This window comes from Rhinolophus hipposideros (genome assembly GCF_964194185.1).
Source record: "Rhinolophus hipposideros genome assembly, chromosome: 5".
Taxonomy (NCBI): domain Eukaryota; kingdom Metazoa; phylum Chordata; class Mammalia; order Chiroptera; family Rhinolophidae; genus Rhinolophus; species Rhinolophus hipposideros.
The window spans coordinates 78069849-78086089 of record NC_138051.1 but is presented as its reverse complement, the minus strand read 5'-3'; the positions used below and the strand labels follow the sequence as shown (position 1 = coordinate 78086089).

Below are 16241 nucleotides of genomic sequence, written 5' to 3'. Positions count from 1 at the left end.
GGCTGCCCAGAGAGATTCTGGGAGTTGCCACATGCTGTTAGGGCTGGAGAGGGCACTGGAGTTCATCTGGATTAAGGGTCACCCACTCAAAGGCTTCTAGGGAATGGGAAATCTCAGTGACAGAGGCTGGCTGGGGGTAAGAAAACGACACAAGTGAGATGATTAAACAACAGTGACCTGTGGCCTGGGAAGGGGTGGAATCTGGGGAAAATTGGACAGTGGGAGTTCCATCATTGTGCTGCTACTTCTATTGAAGTGCTATTCCCATCATAATGCTGCTCCCCTGGCTCTGCTCCTCGGCTCTGCCTCCCGTGTGGCCTGTATTCTGATTTTTTTCATGACAAACCATAAATCCTGATTTACAGCTTAGATCTCCCGATTTAAAGAAAAAAATGTTGACAATACATTTAAGCTAATTAAAATAAAACACATGATATGGATCAAACAAAATACCTCTGGGGGTGGGGATGGCTTGTGAGCCTCCGGTTTGTGACCCCTCGTTATTTGACTTAACCAGGAGGACACAAGCCCAGAAGGTATCCTCATGTAGCAGACAGAAGGACTCAGAGAGTCTAGCGGTCGAATTTCATCTGTATGACCTGAGAAGAGGTCTTTAATCTTTTTGAGCCTCAGCTTCCTTATCTATAAAATGGGGATCATGGCTTCCTCTCAGAGTGTTGCATGGGTCCAGCAGGCTTGCATCACGTCAAGCATGTAGTAGGCGCTCGATAAATGTGTTGATAGGTCCTGCGTGGGGTCACCCAGAAAATGAGAGGAAGAACCAGGCTTACAGCTTTGCCCCCCTTGATTCCCAGTTCAGAGCTTGTTCCACATCGCATTGGCCTGCTTTCATGAGAGCTTCCAGAGGTGTCTGGACACAGGTGTCCTTCTGATCCTTGGGAAATTGCAGGTCACTTTATGAGAGATTTCACGACAGCTACTGAGCTCAAGGAATAGGACCTCTCTGCTCTAGGGACTTGGCCCTGCAGGCCCAGAACCCAGCAGATCAAGCCTCAATAATAGTAGTAACAGCAGTAGTAGTACCATACACCCCTAAACCTGAGCAGCCAGTGATTATGAGATGCACCATTATTTTATGTAGAGCTATGAAAGAGAAAATGCTGCTAATTAAACCATGACATGCTATCAATTGTAAGATGCATCCTGATTTCAGAGATGTTAAAATGGGGAGAAATGTGCACCTTAGAATGGGAGAAATGGAATAGTCATAAGAATCTGTTAAATGTTATGACTTCCCTCAAATTTTCACAGGCATTATTTTATTCTTGCATTTATCAACAAGCATTTACTGAGCACCGCCATGTGCAGACACCGTGTAGGCACTGGGGATACAATGTAGAACTAAGATCCACACTGTGCCCTTCAGGAGCTCTGATCCTATTAAGGACATGGTACAGTAAGCAGCTGTAGGATAATGTGTAGAGGACAGAGAAAAGATAAACGAGAATACCATGGGAGTTTAGGGGAGGCAGTGGCTGTTCTGATTCTTAGAAGCAGAGACTGAGACAGTTTGGGGTGCCTGGGATTGATTTAGGAAGTGCTGTCAGAAGGAAGGGAATGAGGCAAGCAGGCTGGGGCTGGGGAAGAAGCTAAGCAAGGAAGGATGTTTGCATCTGGAGCTGATCCCACCCGGAGCCCCAGGGCATGAATGTGCCCACCACCAAGGATTTGATGCCACCTTGAGGCCAAGGAGCTGACCTTTTGGACTCCCTCCCTTTCACACTCTGAAGTCAATCGTTGGCTGCAGCGCTCTCCCCCAGCAGAGACTCCCTTTGAGAAGGGGGCAGCTGTGAGCCCTTAGCAGGGCTCCTAGCAGATGGAGGATGGTGCACCAGCCTGATAAAGAGGATCTGGAAGGGCTCCAGCGGTATACACTCCAGTGGCCTTCTTCTGCTTCTTCTTGGCCTTCTTCTGCTGCTGCTGCTTGGAGGAGTCAAGCAAGGCTTACTGGAAGAGTTGCCATTAAGTTCCAAGTCTGGTGGGAGACCGGGATATGGTTTTAACCTGTGGATGAAGGTGGGGGGAGGAGGAGCATACATGAGAAAGCAGGCATCTTGGGAAACTTCCGGTTGTTTGGCTGTGTGGGCCTGTGGCTGGGAAGCGGGGCAGAGCGGGATCATGTGGAAGTATAAGTGCCTCATGGGCTAGTTACCAGTCTGAGCTTTTGGCAGCAGATGATGGGAGCTATTGAAAATGGATGTGATTACTTTGATGGCAGTGTGGATGGTAAGTGTACAAGACAAGACAAGAAACAAGAAGATCGGTTAGGAGATGAGACAAAAATGATAGCCAGTGCTTATAAAAGACTTAATATATACCAGATACTGTTTTAAGCTCTTATTGTCCCCATTTTGCAGATGAGAAAACCAAGTGATTAAGGACCTTGCTCAAGATCATCAATCTAGTATGGGCCAGGATTTAGACTCAGGTCTCAGCCTGTGCTTTCAACTTGTACACTTCCATGAATATGAATTTTAGATCGTAGTACATGATGTATCAGTATTTGTTTTCATTTAAAAATAATGGTTTAAGGCATGTCCCATGGTACACACTGGATCTTGGGGGTCTCGTTCCTCCTGACCTACTACCATAAGGTAAAGAAGCCAAGCTCCAGAGAACAGCCAGTGAAGGAGTCTGTCTGGGGCTGGTTCTGCAGAGGGCATGGAACTGGACTGAAATGAGATGAGGCCTTTGGGAAGCTGGCAGCTCTCTGGCTCTGTGAAGAAAGGGTGTCTCTATCCTCATGGCCCTGCAGTCCTGCCGTCCCTGGCACCCACACCTGTTTTGTCCTTCTCCCTATACCCAGCCAGACATCTCTCCCAGAGTGACAACAGCAACTGGGGACATCTGCAGAAGCTCCCTCTCAGGCCTGACAAAGGCATTTAGAAGCGGGCGCAGGCCTACAAGAGAGGGAGGCAGAGGCGGGTGTAGGCAGGAGGGCCAAGAGATGCGGACAGCTGTGGGCTGGTGTGGTAGGCATGACCCTGCCCCGGAACAGGTGAAGTAAATGTGAACTGAGGAGGAGGTCCCCTGGGTTTTCAAAGGTGAAGTCCTATTGCAGTGACTTCTCAGCACACGATGGCTTAACTTAATGGCTGGGGCGGTTTTGAGCTCCTGCTCCCTCAGCAAGGACATGGTAAAAATGGGTGAAGAGAAGGTACAACCATCAAAGGAGTGTCCCTATTCAGGCTGGATGGGCAGCACTGTGGGAAAACTTGGTGGAAAGGACACAAAGAGCAGGGACTGGGAGAGAAGCCTTGGAGGGACACCGGGATGAGACAGTGAGTCAATGCTGGAGTTTCTCTGGGCAGAGCCCAGAAGAGGGTCATCCTGTGGGTCACAGGGTGGGCCTGAGGTCTTTACAGAGGATAAACATCTTGCTTGGACTAGGTTCTTTTTAAAAAAAATTAGTTTCAGGTGTACAAAGCAAAGTAATAGACATTTACATCCCTCACAAAGTGATAACCCCCTCAATCTACTACCCTCTGACACTGTGTATAGCTGTTACAATATCATTGACTATCTTCCCTATGCTGTATTCCACATCTCATGACCGTATACATATATGTGTACATATAATATAAAAAATATACAGAAATATATATTGAATTATAGTTGACATTCGATATTACTCTACTTCAGCTTCAGGTGTACAGCGCAGTGGTCAGGCATCTACACCGTCTATGAAGTAATCCCCCTGATAAGTCCAGTGCCCATCTGGCATCCTACATAATTTTTACAACATTGTTGATTATGTTCCCCATACTGTATTTCATATCCCCGTGACTCTATTGTGACTACTAATTTGCACTTTCTAATCCCTTCACCTTCTCCTCCATCCCCACCCTCCTTGGACTAGGTTCTTGAAAGGGAGAAGCTGGTTTGGGGAGAAGAGAATATAGAAAAAATAATTGTAACCTCTTATATGTACAAAGCATGATATAGTTATAAGGCAGTGTTTTGTCCTGTGATTCTCCCAAATCCCTAGAAAGTGGGCATTCTTTTATTATTCATGTAACAGATATTTTACAGTACATCTGTTATGGGCTCAGAGAAAGTAAGTGTCAACTTCCTAAGATCACACAGCAGGTTAGCCTTTGTTAAGCAGGATCCAAAGTCAGTCCTAGCATTGTTGACTTGTGATTTCCTCAACTGTATTTGTTCCCCACACTCAGGTAAAGGTTGATTATTCACTTAAACACGTCATGTGTGCTGGCCTGGAAGGGGAAGGTCTTGACAGAGAAAGGACAATGGAAAAACGACAGGAATGTAGGACTGGGGGAGAAGAAAACCCCTCTTTTAAATAGTGAGTGATGGCTGCAGAAAGTTAATGGAGGTGGTTAGGTGGGTGGGTGGGTGGGTGGTGAGAACCTGCCTTCCTTGGAAGCTTTTTTTTTCTCTTAATAACACCTTTATTGTGATATAATTCACACAACACAAAATTCACCCTTGGAAACTTAATGGTCTCGCGCTGTTTCAGAATGGATACTGGTGATGAGCACTCCAGCCGGTGATGGATCATTCTGAGCAGACTTCAGACTGCTGATGCCGTCCTAAGAAGCCTCTCTAATGCCATATTCTACCGTCACTGGGACCCAGGGTTTGGAATCTGAGGTGCTTTGTTTCCTGGAGTGTTTCTCAGCAGATGCACTCCCTGTGAACTAGAGCTGTGTATTCCTCTCATTTCTGTTGTTTGTGAAGGTTGATGGTGGAGAAAAGCTCACTCTTTGGAACACTTTTTTATCTTTCCCCAAACGGCACCCTTCTTGGCTGTTCCAGAGGTCTGGAGGAAGCGCTGGAGCTTCTAAAACCAAAACTTTCACTTCACAAGTCAGTGATTTTGCACTGTCATATCTGCAGCAAAACTGACCTCCAGGGCTTTCCCAGAAGAGCTGCAGTTTACTTTGTACAACCTCACCTGCCTGCCTTTGGGAGGTAGGTTTCTCCTGCTAGGCAGGGGCCATCTGGGACAGTCTTGAGCCCTCCTCCCTTGCGTACACACGAGCCCCTTTTCCTCTCTGAGGTGGCCTGAATTTGGAAGTTTAGTTGGAGTGAAGGGATGAGCTGCTCCAAGATGAGCAGGGATCTTCCAGGTAGCTGACTTCTGTTTCTCATGTATCCTGCCACCTACCTCTACTTCCTGTGCTGCTTCCTAGGCCAGGTTCAGCAGCCCAGCATGGGACAGGGAGGAAGTCCTGGCGGGACAAGGCTGGGGAGTGCCCTTTGGAGTGGCTCCCACTTGTTCCCTGGAGGCTGGGCCCTGGCTTCATGGTTGCAGACTCTTCTAGGAATGCACTCCCCAGCTGGGTTTTCTGGTTGGTTGGGAACATCCCTGGACTGGTCTGCACTGGCTCTCAGGGGCTTGCTCTGGGCTGGCCCAAGGCCAGCTCTAGGGGCTGGGCCCGAGGGGAAGGTCAGGATGGCCACAGGTCTCCAGAGACACCTGGCAGCAGTGGGCACTGGAGACCAGGTGGCTTTGCTTTTGCTTCCCTCACTTGGATGAGGTGTCAGTGGGAAGGAAGAAACCAGACAAATGGAAAAAACAAAAAGATTTTACCCTGAGCCTCTGCCAGGAGTCCTGAGTGTCTAGCCTCTACTTGGGGGCCTACTACGCAAGATATCGCATGTTTTCCAAACGTACCTGAGCACCTCAGTCCCTCAGCTGCTCACTGCCTTCCTCTAGGGTAGACTGGAAGAGAAGCAGAAGTGACAAATGACTGGCTTGCCCTCAGATCTTGTGCAAGTCACTTAACCTCTCTGAACCTCAGTGTTTTCATCCGTAGAACAAGAGGGTTAAAACTCTTCTCACGCGCAGGATTGTTAAGCCATGTGTGTGGGGATATGCTTTGAGAATTGTCAGGAACAATACCCTCATAGCAGATGCTAAATCTGAGAGTCTGGAGTCTTTTTTTTTTTTTGGAGGTGGTTCCCCTGGCTTCCCCATGCACTTTTTAAATTTATAGAATCATGGATTTTAAACTGGAAGGCATTTCAGGAGGTCATCTAGTCCAGTTCCCTGGCATAATTATTTTTATTTTGCAGATAAGACTTTTAAGTTGTCATTACTTTGATATATCTGTCATAGGGTACAAATAAGCCCTTTTCCTCCTGGGTGGGGTGTGCCCTCGTGGTACACAGGTGCTCCTGCCAGCAAAGGGGTGGAAGAGGACAGGAAGGTCAGGTCCCTTAGGAGCAAGTGTGGGGTTTTCTAGGTTTCTAGGCATAAGATGTGGGTATTGTCTCTGTCATCCACTGAAGGGAGGGGGGTAGAGGGGAGGCTCTTGCCCTGCAGGCTCAGAGGGGCTGTGAGAATTACATTCTCCTGTCCTTCCCCTTCTCCCTTTAAAAGCAAGGGACGCACCTGGTTGTCAGGACTGGGTCTGGGGGAGCGGCTGCCGGGACACCGTGTATTCTTCAGTGGGTTTTCCTTGAACAGAAGATCTCCTGACCCATCTCCTTGGGGAAAACAAACAAAAACAAAAAAATGGAAGGAACCAGGAAAAACAGGGCTCCCTTCCCTGGACTTTCTCTTGGCCCTGGAGCCTTATTGAATGTGGGGGCTAGCAAGCACCCCCCGAGCAGCAGAAATGTTTTCCATCTTCCAAGAAGCCAGGCAAAGAGGCATCAGGAGGATGGTGGAGAAGATAGGGGAAATGAGGGCACACAGTGAAAAGCTCCCTCCAACTCTGACCTCAGTTGCCAGAAGGAAACCCAGGAGCTTTCCATCACCTAAATAATAGAGATATGAGTCTTCTGTCGGGGCTGGGGCCAGTTTCTCAATAACCTCTACACTACTAGGATGCTGGTGAGCCGAAAGTGAAACTTGGGGAGACTGTTAATATAAGTGCCTTGGACAGCATCGAGCATGATTTACCGTATCCAAAACCAGAGAGTAATTCTTTGTGGAAGAAAGCGACTTGTGTCCTCCCCAAAATCACACACACACACTTTCCTGGCAGGCCCGATGGGTTTCCAAACATTTCGTCACCGTCTCCTCCTGACCTTGGTGTGAAAGGAACGAGCCGCGTGGCCTGTTGGTTCCAGCAAAGCCATCGGGGGCGCCGGCCTGGGCTGGGGGAGGGTGGCGACTAACTCCGGAGTAGAGGTGAGGTCTGCTGGAAATCCCCAGCCCCAGCAAGCTGCTGGAGATTTAAAGACGCCTTCCCCGGCCTTATTTGGTCTCAGGAAGTGGGCGGCGCCGGGCCTGCTGGTGGAGAGGCCGACCCGAGACAGTTGTGCTGATGAAGTGGTAGAGCTGGTTCCTGCTCGCTTCCGTGCCGCGCTCGCCGGCTGGCTGCTGGGGCTCCGCGCTCCCAGCCCCGAGTTGTGCAATCCTTTGTAGCAAGCCAGAGAGTCCTCCTCCTTCGCTGTTGCCTCTCGCCCTCTCTCTCTCTCTCTCTCTCTTTTTTTTTTTTTCAAGCTGTGAGCTCAACCGATGAGTCAGAGCAGTGCAATCCTGACACTGCATCGCAGGACCGGGGGTGACACGGAGGGAGGGAGAGCGATCGCGAGGCGGACACCTCCAGCGCGGGGTGCGCTGAGGCTCCTGCGCGGCGAGCGAGGGGTGACAACCCGCACGTCCCGCCCGGGCCCTACCAGCAAACTTCCCAGCCTCGGGAGGAGCGGGCTGGTGGAAGCCCTGCGAACGCCGCGGGGAGGCGGCGGCGCCTGTTTGTGTTTAAAATCAGGGAGTGTGTGCAGGCGGCTGGAGTCTGGGAGGCGACCGAAGGCGGCGGCCCGCGGCGGAAAGGAGACGGCCGTTGCCGGAGCTTCGGCAGGAGCGAGTAAGTGAGGCTGCTGGGTGGGCTGCCGAGGCCTGCACGCGGTGAGGCGCAGCCCGCCCTGGCGCGGCGGCCAAGCGATCCCGGGCTGCGTGCAAGCGGTCGCGGCTGGGCGCGCGGGCTTGCAGCTCTGCAGGCGCCTACCCGAGCGGGGGTGCGGGGGGAGCGGCGCGTCAACTTCTGCCGCCTGGGCGGCTGCGGGAGTGTGTGCGTGGGTGTGCGTGGGTGTGGACGTGCGTTGGCCGCCAGGCAGCCGTCCACTCTGGCCCGCAGCTGCGTGTGCAGCGCCAACGCGCCGTGTTTGTGCAGCTACGCAGCTCGCGCGCGGCCCCCGCCCACCCGGGCTCGGCCAGGGCAGGACAACCCTCCCCACCCGCTGGGCCAGCCGTGGCGGCGGCGGCGGCGGCGGCGGCTCAGGAACACGGCTGCTCCTCCTCCGCCTCAGCGAAACGTGGTGTCCGCAGGGACTGGCTTGCGTGACCGAGCTCAGGCCCGGGAGGCGCGGGGAGGGGCTCGTGAAATGCAGGAACTTGACGCGGGAGCCCCTTCCCTTTCTCTTAACAGTGTGCATGGAAAAGTGTACATGGAAACTGCCGCGCTGGGAGTTTGGAGACAGAGGTGCTGGGGTGGCGAAGAACTGGGGCAAGTGCAGTAAGGGCCTCAGCTGGAGCGTTTAGGCGGACAGGCTACTTTCACCCGGAGCAGCCGGGCGCTGCGGGGGGCACCTCAGCCTTGTCACCCCTCTTGCGGCCCCCGGAATCCCGTGCGCTGCGGCCTTCGCAGCTTTCTCGGCACCTCATGGTGTGCTGGGTTTGGTGGTGCCTCTCCAACACGCGGGAGCCTGGGTTTTGTCTGATCCCTGCATATGGCTGGTTTGGAGTATGTGCATCAGGTTGTCTCTCTGAAGGCCCACATCCAGGCTTCTGCTTAAGGGCCTGGTGCCGCCCTGCGGCTTTCAAACCTCAGCCCCACGGAAGGCAGACCTGGAGGTGGTACCTGCCACTTAAAGTGGAGGCCACTGGGTATTCCATTCCATTCTCCAGAGTGAGCTGCTGGAAGGATGAAAGGGGAAGTTACTCGCCCCATTTAAAACTTTGTTGGTGACATCTTTGGTGGCTACTTCCTCCTTCAACCATCCCACATCGTACCTGTGTGCCAGGCCGTGGGGCCTCGATAGGCAGGTGGGGTGAAGATTGCTGGCTGGTCTTAGCTGACTATGGAGGCCGCCGGGGCACGTGTGTGCAGGGGATCCCTGTTGGCAGTTGTGGCTGGGGGGAGGGGCAGTATGGCTTGCTCCAGCAGGGGGAGCCTGGTCTGGTGGTGGCCTGGAGGTCTGGCCTCGTCTTGTCCCTGCAGCTTCAGGATTGAGATTGGAGGACTGGTGGAGGTGGAAGAACTGCAGCCCTGAGGAGAAGCCTCTCCTCCCCGGTGGGCCCCAGGTTGAGGGGAGGAAACCACCTGTCTCGCTGCAGAACCTCCCAGGGATGGTGTGGCACGTGCCCCTTTAGAATCAGCGAAATGCACCCTTTCCACAGGCTGTTAGATGGCTTCAGGACCAAGGGGAAAGGAGAATCCGTTCCAGGTTGAGAATTCAGGGGTCCTTTTTTTCCTACTGCTCTGGACATTGAATAGCAGGGGTGTAAACATTCAATTACTGTGATAAACCATCTCAGTTGCATGGCGATGGCTCAGTCTCCACTTTAATTGGATTGGCCTCTGGCTGGTTACTCTGGTCTGGGTAGCTCCCAGGGAACAAGGTGGTGAAGAACCTGGAGGGCACCCCCCCTTCCTCCATGCAGCTTGATCTGAGACAGCGTGCCCACTGCCAGTGTGGCCTCTCTAAGCACCAAGTGGAATCCCCCGCTCCCTGTGGCTCTGTCAGCCCCCACCTCACCCTAGCAAAGAAAGAGTGCCCTGGAGTGCCCAAGGGGATGAGAGTTCAACTTAGTTAAATGTGGGATTTAAAAATAGCTGGGGTGTTTAGTCCTGTGGGCTGCTGCTTTTAATAAATGGAGAAAATAAAGACAATATGCAGTTACAGATTCAGCTGAGGGCTTCCTGTGGTTGCAGAACCCAGGGAAGGGCTGCCCAGTGGAACCACCAAGTCCTCTGGGCCCCTGAGTGAGAGAAGAGAGGAGTGGGAGAAGGATGGGCGGGAGGGGGGGAGGGTTGGCACTTGAAGCTTAGTGTCCTTGAAGGGGAATGGGCTCAGTCCAGGACTCTGGCCTTGATAGTCCCTCTTCTGCAGTTGGGTCTCCCAGGAGGAAACCTTGCTTGCGGTGGAGTTGGGATGGCCACAAGAAGCTGGGAGATTCTTCCTTGTCCTTCTCGACCTGTTTCAAATGCCACTTCTTTGGAGAAGCCTCAGCCTCCTTCTGAACACCCATTTCCATATTATATAGTCATTTGTGTACATACTGTAGTGTGGTAGTCAAAAACATAAACGCAGAGCTAGAGTCTCTATACCTTCTTCATAGAGTTGCAGTAAAGTTTCCATGGGTTGGTATACGTAAAATCCTGATAGCACATTTCACTATTATTGTAGCCTCTGCTCTAGTGTAAGCTCTATATTGTTCCTACAATGCCCACCATCTAGTAGGTGTTCAGTATATGTTAGCTGAAAAAATTAATGAACGATCTCCCTCAAGACAATGTGGGCTTGGCATGTGGCGGTCCCAGTGAGTCCTGCTGGGGGGACACATACTGCATCGTTGGTTTCTAAAGGGTCAGCCCATGGGTGATCCTGGTGCCGGTGAACCCAGTTTCCTGGCACTACCCTATGGCTGGCCTTCTGAAGAGGGTGTCCTGGTCATCCTGACCCCAGCGGGATCTCAGGGTGAAAGAGTATGGAGCCTTCTGCCTGGGAATCTGCTAACCTGGGCATTTCTTTTGGACAGGCTGATTGGCACCCTTCCTATGTGTTAGCATGCATCAGTATAGAAACAGCCTGGAAGCTCTATTCTTCCCTGACTCACCACAGGCTGCAGGAAATGCAACCAGTGATCACATCTGTTGGAGGGGTTGGTTCTGCTCCAGAGCGCTCTGATTGTATGGGACCGAACTAAATAAACTCTGTATGCTGGGCTGGAGCTAGATGGAGTGTGCTGAAATCCCCAGTTCTTACTTAAGGAATCTGCATTTACATTCAAAGCAACATCCAGGATACCTTGAGACTGTGAGCTCATTTTATGAATCAGAAGCATTACAGCATAACCTCGGTGTTAGAAATGGTGATCTGAATGGTGATCACATTCTCTCCACCCCCAACACACACACACATACAGGGGCTCTCACAGTCATACACTTGGGAACAATAACAGCAAAACTTGTACACACCCACTTCCACCCCCACACTCAGAACACCATTCCTGGATGGTGTGTGGACAGTGATTGAAGGAAGCCTGGTGGGTACACCTGAACGAGGCCTGGGCAGACCTGGGCCCCTACTCCAGCCTCTTCATTTGCTGGGTGGCTTTGAGCATTGCTTAACTTCCTGAACCTCAGTTTCCTTATCTATAAAACAGGGATGATAATATTTCATAGGGTTGCTATGAAGGTTTAAAAAGATCATGTGTGCAAAGTGACTGACCCATAGTAGGTACTCAACAGATGATGACTAGCATTTCACTGGTTCCCACCAAGTTCAGCTGTTTGTCTTTTGCTCCTCCCAGGGAAGAGGAAATGAAGGGTGTCCTGTTCTTGATAGGAGGGCACTCTTCTAGGCCACTGGGGCTTGTGTGAATGAAGCTCCTCCTAACTCTAGGCCTGCGATCCACTCAAGCCTAGACCAGCCCAGACCCTGGTGCCTGTGCACCTTTGCAAGTGATTCTGTCCCTGCTCAGCTTCCCAGAGATCAGATTGTGCTGTCGGGAACCTATCCACCCAGGCCTCAGGCTGAACTGCTCACGTGGGTGGGAGGAAGGCTGCTTTCTCAGCCAAGGAAAAAGTCCCCTTGTCTTTGCTTCACCTGAAGCCTCGCATGCTGTGTGACCTCAGTAGAGGTTTGGGTGGAGCCTGGGGTGGGAGTTGTCCCTCCAAAGAGCACTTTGGCTCTTTCACCAATTGAAATGGTGGGGCGGGGAGTGGGGGGGAGGGAGAAGTGGAGGGGAGGGAGGAGTGGGAGGGGCACCAAGGTATTATATAAGAAGAAAGTTGCCACATGTCAGGAAAGAGCTGGGGTTTTGCTGGGTTGGGGGTGGAGGTCTCCCTGAGGGACGTGGTTGCTGGCAGTGGTTTGCAGGGACTATTAGGGAGTAGTGGGGCTGGGGCCTGAGGCTTCCCTGGCAGTGTTTCTTGCTCTTGCTCTTCCTGGAACTTAGCCTGGTGCTGTGGACAGCCGGGAAGGTGCTCCCTGTTCCCTGTCTCTCCAGCCACAGGGAGCTCATGCTGTGAGCATTATTTTTTCCAGGCAATGCTTCTTCCTCAGGGAGTCTCAGAAAGGGGGAAGGGGAACAGTCAGGGCAAGGTTTGTCCAGGCCAGAGCTTAGAGAGAGGGAAGTATACCAGGCTTGCAGCCAGAAGGGGGTTCCCTCTGAGGCTACCCAACTTCTCTGGGGAAATGGGGTCCAGAGAGAAGGAAAATGGCGAGAAATTTCAGTTCCCAGCTTTTCTCAGCAGTTGGGCAGACAGAAGCCCCAATCTAGACTGCTGTTGCCAGAATTTGCCATTTCCTTGGAGGGGAAGGCCCCAGAACTTACAAAGGAGCTCAGAAACGCTTAAGTTACCACTTGGAACCCTGAGAGTACAAATAAGCTGGTCTTTCTCCCCTTCCTCCTCTTCTTTTCTTCCTCCCTTCTTCCCCTCTGTCTCACTCCCTCTTCCCCCGTCCTCTCCCTCCCAGTTTGGTGGCCACTCTTGGGGCATGTACCTGGCTGTGACTCAGATCCCCTGCCCACCTGACCTTACTCTGTCTGACCTTCCCAGCTGGCCCCTGGTCGTAGCCCTGGGCTCCCCAGCTCCCAGGAGGCATCCCAGAGCTGGAAAACTTTCTGGGACATCTAGTCCAACTCTTTCATTTTCAAATGGGGAAGCTGAGCGGCAATGAGTTCCTTGAGGTTCTGTCGGCTGTCTCCACTTTCACCTAAGGAGGAAGGAAAGAGGAGCAGCCTCGGGTCCCTGCCTCTCCAAATTTGGAAGTTGGGAGGGCCGCTTCAGTGCAGGAAGAGCCCTGAGGAATACTGTCTCGGCTCCTGGGTGTGGTCAGTCTTCAGCTGGCTCCACAGTTATTTATTTGTCTGTTTGTGTGTGTGTGAGTGAGTTTTGCGGTCGGGAGACTGGATCTGAGTGAAAGCAGAAGTACCCACGCTATGTCAGCTATGCAGCGCACAGATTGGACCTAACAGGGACAGTCGGGAGAGGAAGAAAGGGGCAGAGGCCCCTCGGCACCGTGACTGCCGGTGCTCTTTTTTGTCCCTGCAGCAGTGCTTGCTTGCACACTTGAGCGTAAACAGCCCTTCCATGTTGCTAGCAGCTGCCTTTCCTTGCTGGCTTTGGGCAGAAGAGGTGCCAAAAATAACCAGGCCGGCACTTCCACTTGTGGAACATTCACTGTGGTGGCCTCAGGGCAGGTTTGCTTGCTCCTTGCAGCCCCCACCCTCTTTCTGGCGTCTCTGCTCAGACTTCCTGTGGCTCCCCTCTCCCCAGCCTACCTCAGATGCTAGCACTTGCGCTTTTATTGCTTTTCTCAGTGAGCCCAGGAGGGTGGAGGGTCCATTATAGGCCTGGAAGCTCTGCCAAGTATTGTGTGGGGACTCCTGGCCGCCTGGTCCTTGCAGGCCCTGCTGGCACAGCTGAGTCCTGGGGAGGCCTGTGCCAGGTGTGCTCCTGGGTTCCTAGGCCAGATACCCTGCATACCTGCAGAGCCTAATGCTGTTTCTGAGTCTCCTTGTCTTGCCCCTGCCTCGCCAGCCCTGCTCTCAGTCAGTTGTGAAACTTAGAAGACCATCCAGCCCCGCGCCCCCCAAGTGTTGAAGATTGATAATAATGCTACTCCTGGCCAGCAAGAGGGAGAGGAAATCACATTCCTTGAGCCCTTACTTTGTGCCAGGCACTTCATATCTGTATCTCATTTAATCCCACATTGCCCACGAGATGAAAATATTGTGCCCATTTACCAATAGAGTAACTGAGGCCCACAAAGGCTGATGATTAGAGAAGCCGGGACACATTCTGTCGAACCCTAAAGCCCACTCTCATTTTACCATGCAGCTCCCACACTTCTCCGGGCTATTTTCGTACACACAGGGAACAATGCTTTGACCCTTAGAACGAAGTGCTGGTGGTAGGAATTCACGCACCATTAGACTGGCTGATAGGGGAGATATTTTGGGCTGGGAAGGGTGGGGAAGACCCCTGTGAAACCTCCCTCTCCACACACTTCACAAGGCAACCAGAAGCCCAGCCTGGGCTCCGAAGTTCTGCTATGAAGGGCTATTGGCTATGGGGGTTGCTGGGGTAGTCGATCATGCACAGCAGTGGAAAGGCTTAGTTTAGGCCTCAGGGGAGACCTTGCAAGAGTCTCCTCCTCCCCAAATATTCTGGTCTCTGTAGTCCTGAGATCATCTCTGGGGCCATTGACTGGGGGTAGGTGGGTTCTTGGGTCTCCCTTGCTGGCTGCTGGGTCTGACCCTGGGGCCTATCATTGCAGCTGGCTTGGCTCAAGTCCCAGAGAGTCTGGTTAGTGTGTACTTGGGGCTTGGGCTGGATACTGTGCTGGTGCTGGTGCCAAAGGCCTCTGGGTGTATTTCAGGAACAATGAAGAATAAATCAACACAGGAGAAAAGGCCCAGCAGCAGCTGCTCAGAGACTGGAGAAATGAGAGGAATGTGTGAGCATTTGGCTGAGGCCTTGGATCTTGACCGGGGCCCTGAGAAAGGGCGCGACATGGACTGGATTGCTCGGCAAGTGAGGCAGGTGGCTCTCCAGGCCTGCTCTGCAGCCCATCGCATAGGCCCCAGGCAGCCATGCTGAGACTCACCTCCCCTTTTCTGGCAGCAAGTTTTTGTGCTTCTTGGTTACTAGTAGGTCTTGAGCTATATTGTTCCCAATTCTCTTGCTCCAAAACAGCAGGATGTCCCCACCCCTAGCCCCTGGCTATCCGGTAGGTCTTGACCCCTTCTGGAGCTGGCCCGGCAGGAGAGCCTGCGCCGATGAAGACACCACACCCTATACCCCCTGCTCCATCTCCTTACCAAGAAGGAGATGAGCCAAACATCAAGGACTTGGCAGTGCCACGTCTGAGGGAATGCTGAGCAGGAGAACATCCACCTGGGAGGCCTAGACCATAGCTCTACCCAAATAATCAGCCGGCTATCCTTGGGCAGGTCACTGCCTCTCAGGGCTTCAGTTTCATCAGTCATGAAATAGAGATTTGGGCCAATGATCTCTGGAGTAGGTAGATACTATCTGCCTCCCTTATTCAGGATGTGAAATGACCAGTTTTTCTTTAGGAATTTAAGTTCTTAAGAAGATACCTGCGTGAGAGCCCCATGCAGAGAAGTGGGTCTCTGTGGCTGGGGCTGATGCTCAGTACCTGGGTGGGGGCCATGGGCGCTAGCAGGAACTGAAGCATGGAGCTGACTTGCCCCAGACTTCACAGTGCCAGGGGGAGGGACAGGAGCCTGGGCCCTATGGGGATGTGGAGCATCCGACAAGCAGGGGAGAGTCGGCTTTATTTTTAAAGAGCTGTTGGCCAATCGTGGGTGGGGGGTTGGAGAGTGTGGGAGGGGTGTGGCTTCCTCTTGAACAGATGCGGAGCCTTCTACAGGTTGGTCCAGTGGTGGTCATCACCAATAGCCTTTTCAGCCCCAAAGCCACCTCCTCCCAGGCCTCTCTCACCTACCTTACCTGACCAGCCACATTTGTAGAACATCACGGAGGTTTTCAGGCCAGCTAAAGCCGCTCGTCAGGGAGAAGATGTGAGCAGCTTAGAAGCTGCTGGCTTCCATCCCAGACAGCCTGGTGTGGCATGGCAAGCAGGAGTCTGAGTCTGAAGCCTTGGGGAGGAAGTTTACAGAAAAGGCTCTGGATTTCCAGTCCTGGCCTTGCCTCTATAGTCCAGTGACCTCAGGCAAGTGATTTGACCCCTTGGATATTCAGGCTCCTCACTGAGAAAGGGGAGAGCAATAATAGCTACCTTGCTCTGAGGATTAAACAGGATCGTGTGTGTAGAGTGCTTGGCACATAGTAGCACCCTTGAGAAATGTTAAAGATGGTTAAGTGGAAAGTCTTATTTTTGTTCTGTTGGGATTTCACTTTGGCTCCAAGCCCTGCCTTGTGTTTTGCCAAAGTTGAGGTCTGTCTAAATGGAGACATGAAGCACTGTTATTGGGTCCTTGATTCTGGGTCCTGCTTGCTCCTGGCTGTGTATCGAAGGCAAGTTTCTTTCCTTCTCTGGGCTGCTTTGTGGAATGATGAATTGGACAAAGTGAACATTGACAT

At 52.3% G+C, this 16241-nt stretch overlaps 1 protein-coding gene and 1 long non-coding RNA gene across 4 annotated transcripts in view; one reads left to right on the top strand and one right to left on the bottom strand.

The window, feature by feature from the left end:
* MIDEAS (mitotic deacetylase associated SANT domain protein) overlaps positions 1-16241 on the top strand; it is a 65116-nt gene that overhangs the window by 16753 nt on the left and 32122 nt on the right. Inside the window, exon 1 of one of the 3 annotated variants that reach the window (XM_081050151.1) lies at positions 7464-7805. The exons of 1 other annotated variant lie outside the window; for it this stretch is intronic. The gene's annotated coding sequence lies outside the window, so the exon portion shown is untranslated. Of the gene's footprint in view, positions 1-7463; positions 7806-16241 lie in introns of those variants that run through there. One more of the 3 variants, XM_081050153.1, reaches the window with a different exon arrangement.
* Positions 404-7414, bottom strand: LOC308498344. The gene is made up of 4 exons (XR_013993460.1): positions 7024-7414; positions 6383-6477; positions 5663-5710; positions 404-2025 (listed from the first exon to the last, which is right to left on the bottom strand). It is a non-coding gene; the product is annotated as an uncharacterized lncRNA (long non-coding RNA).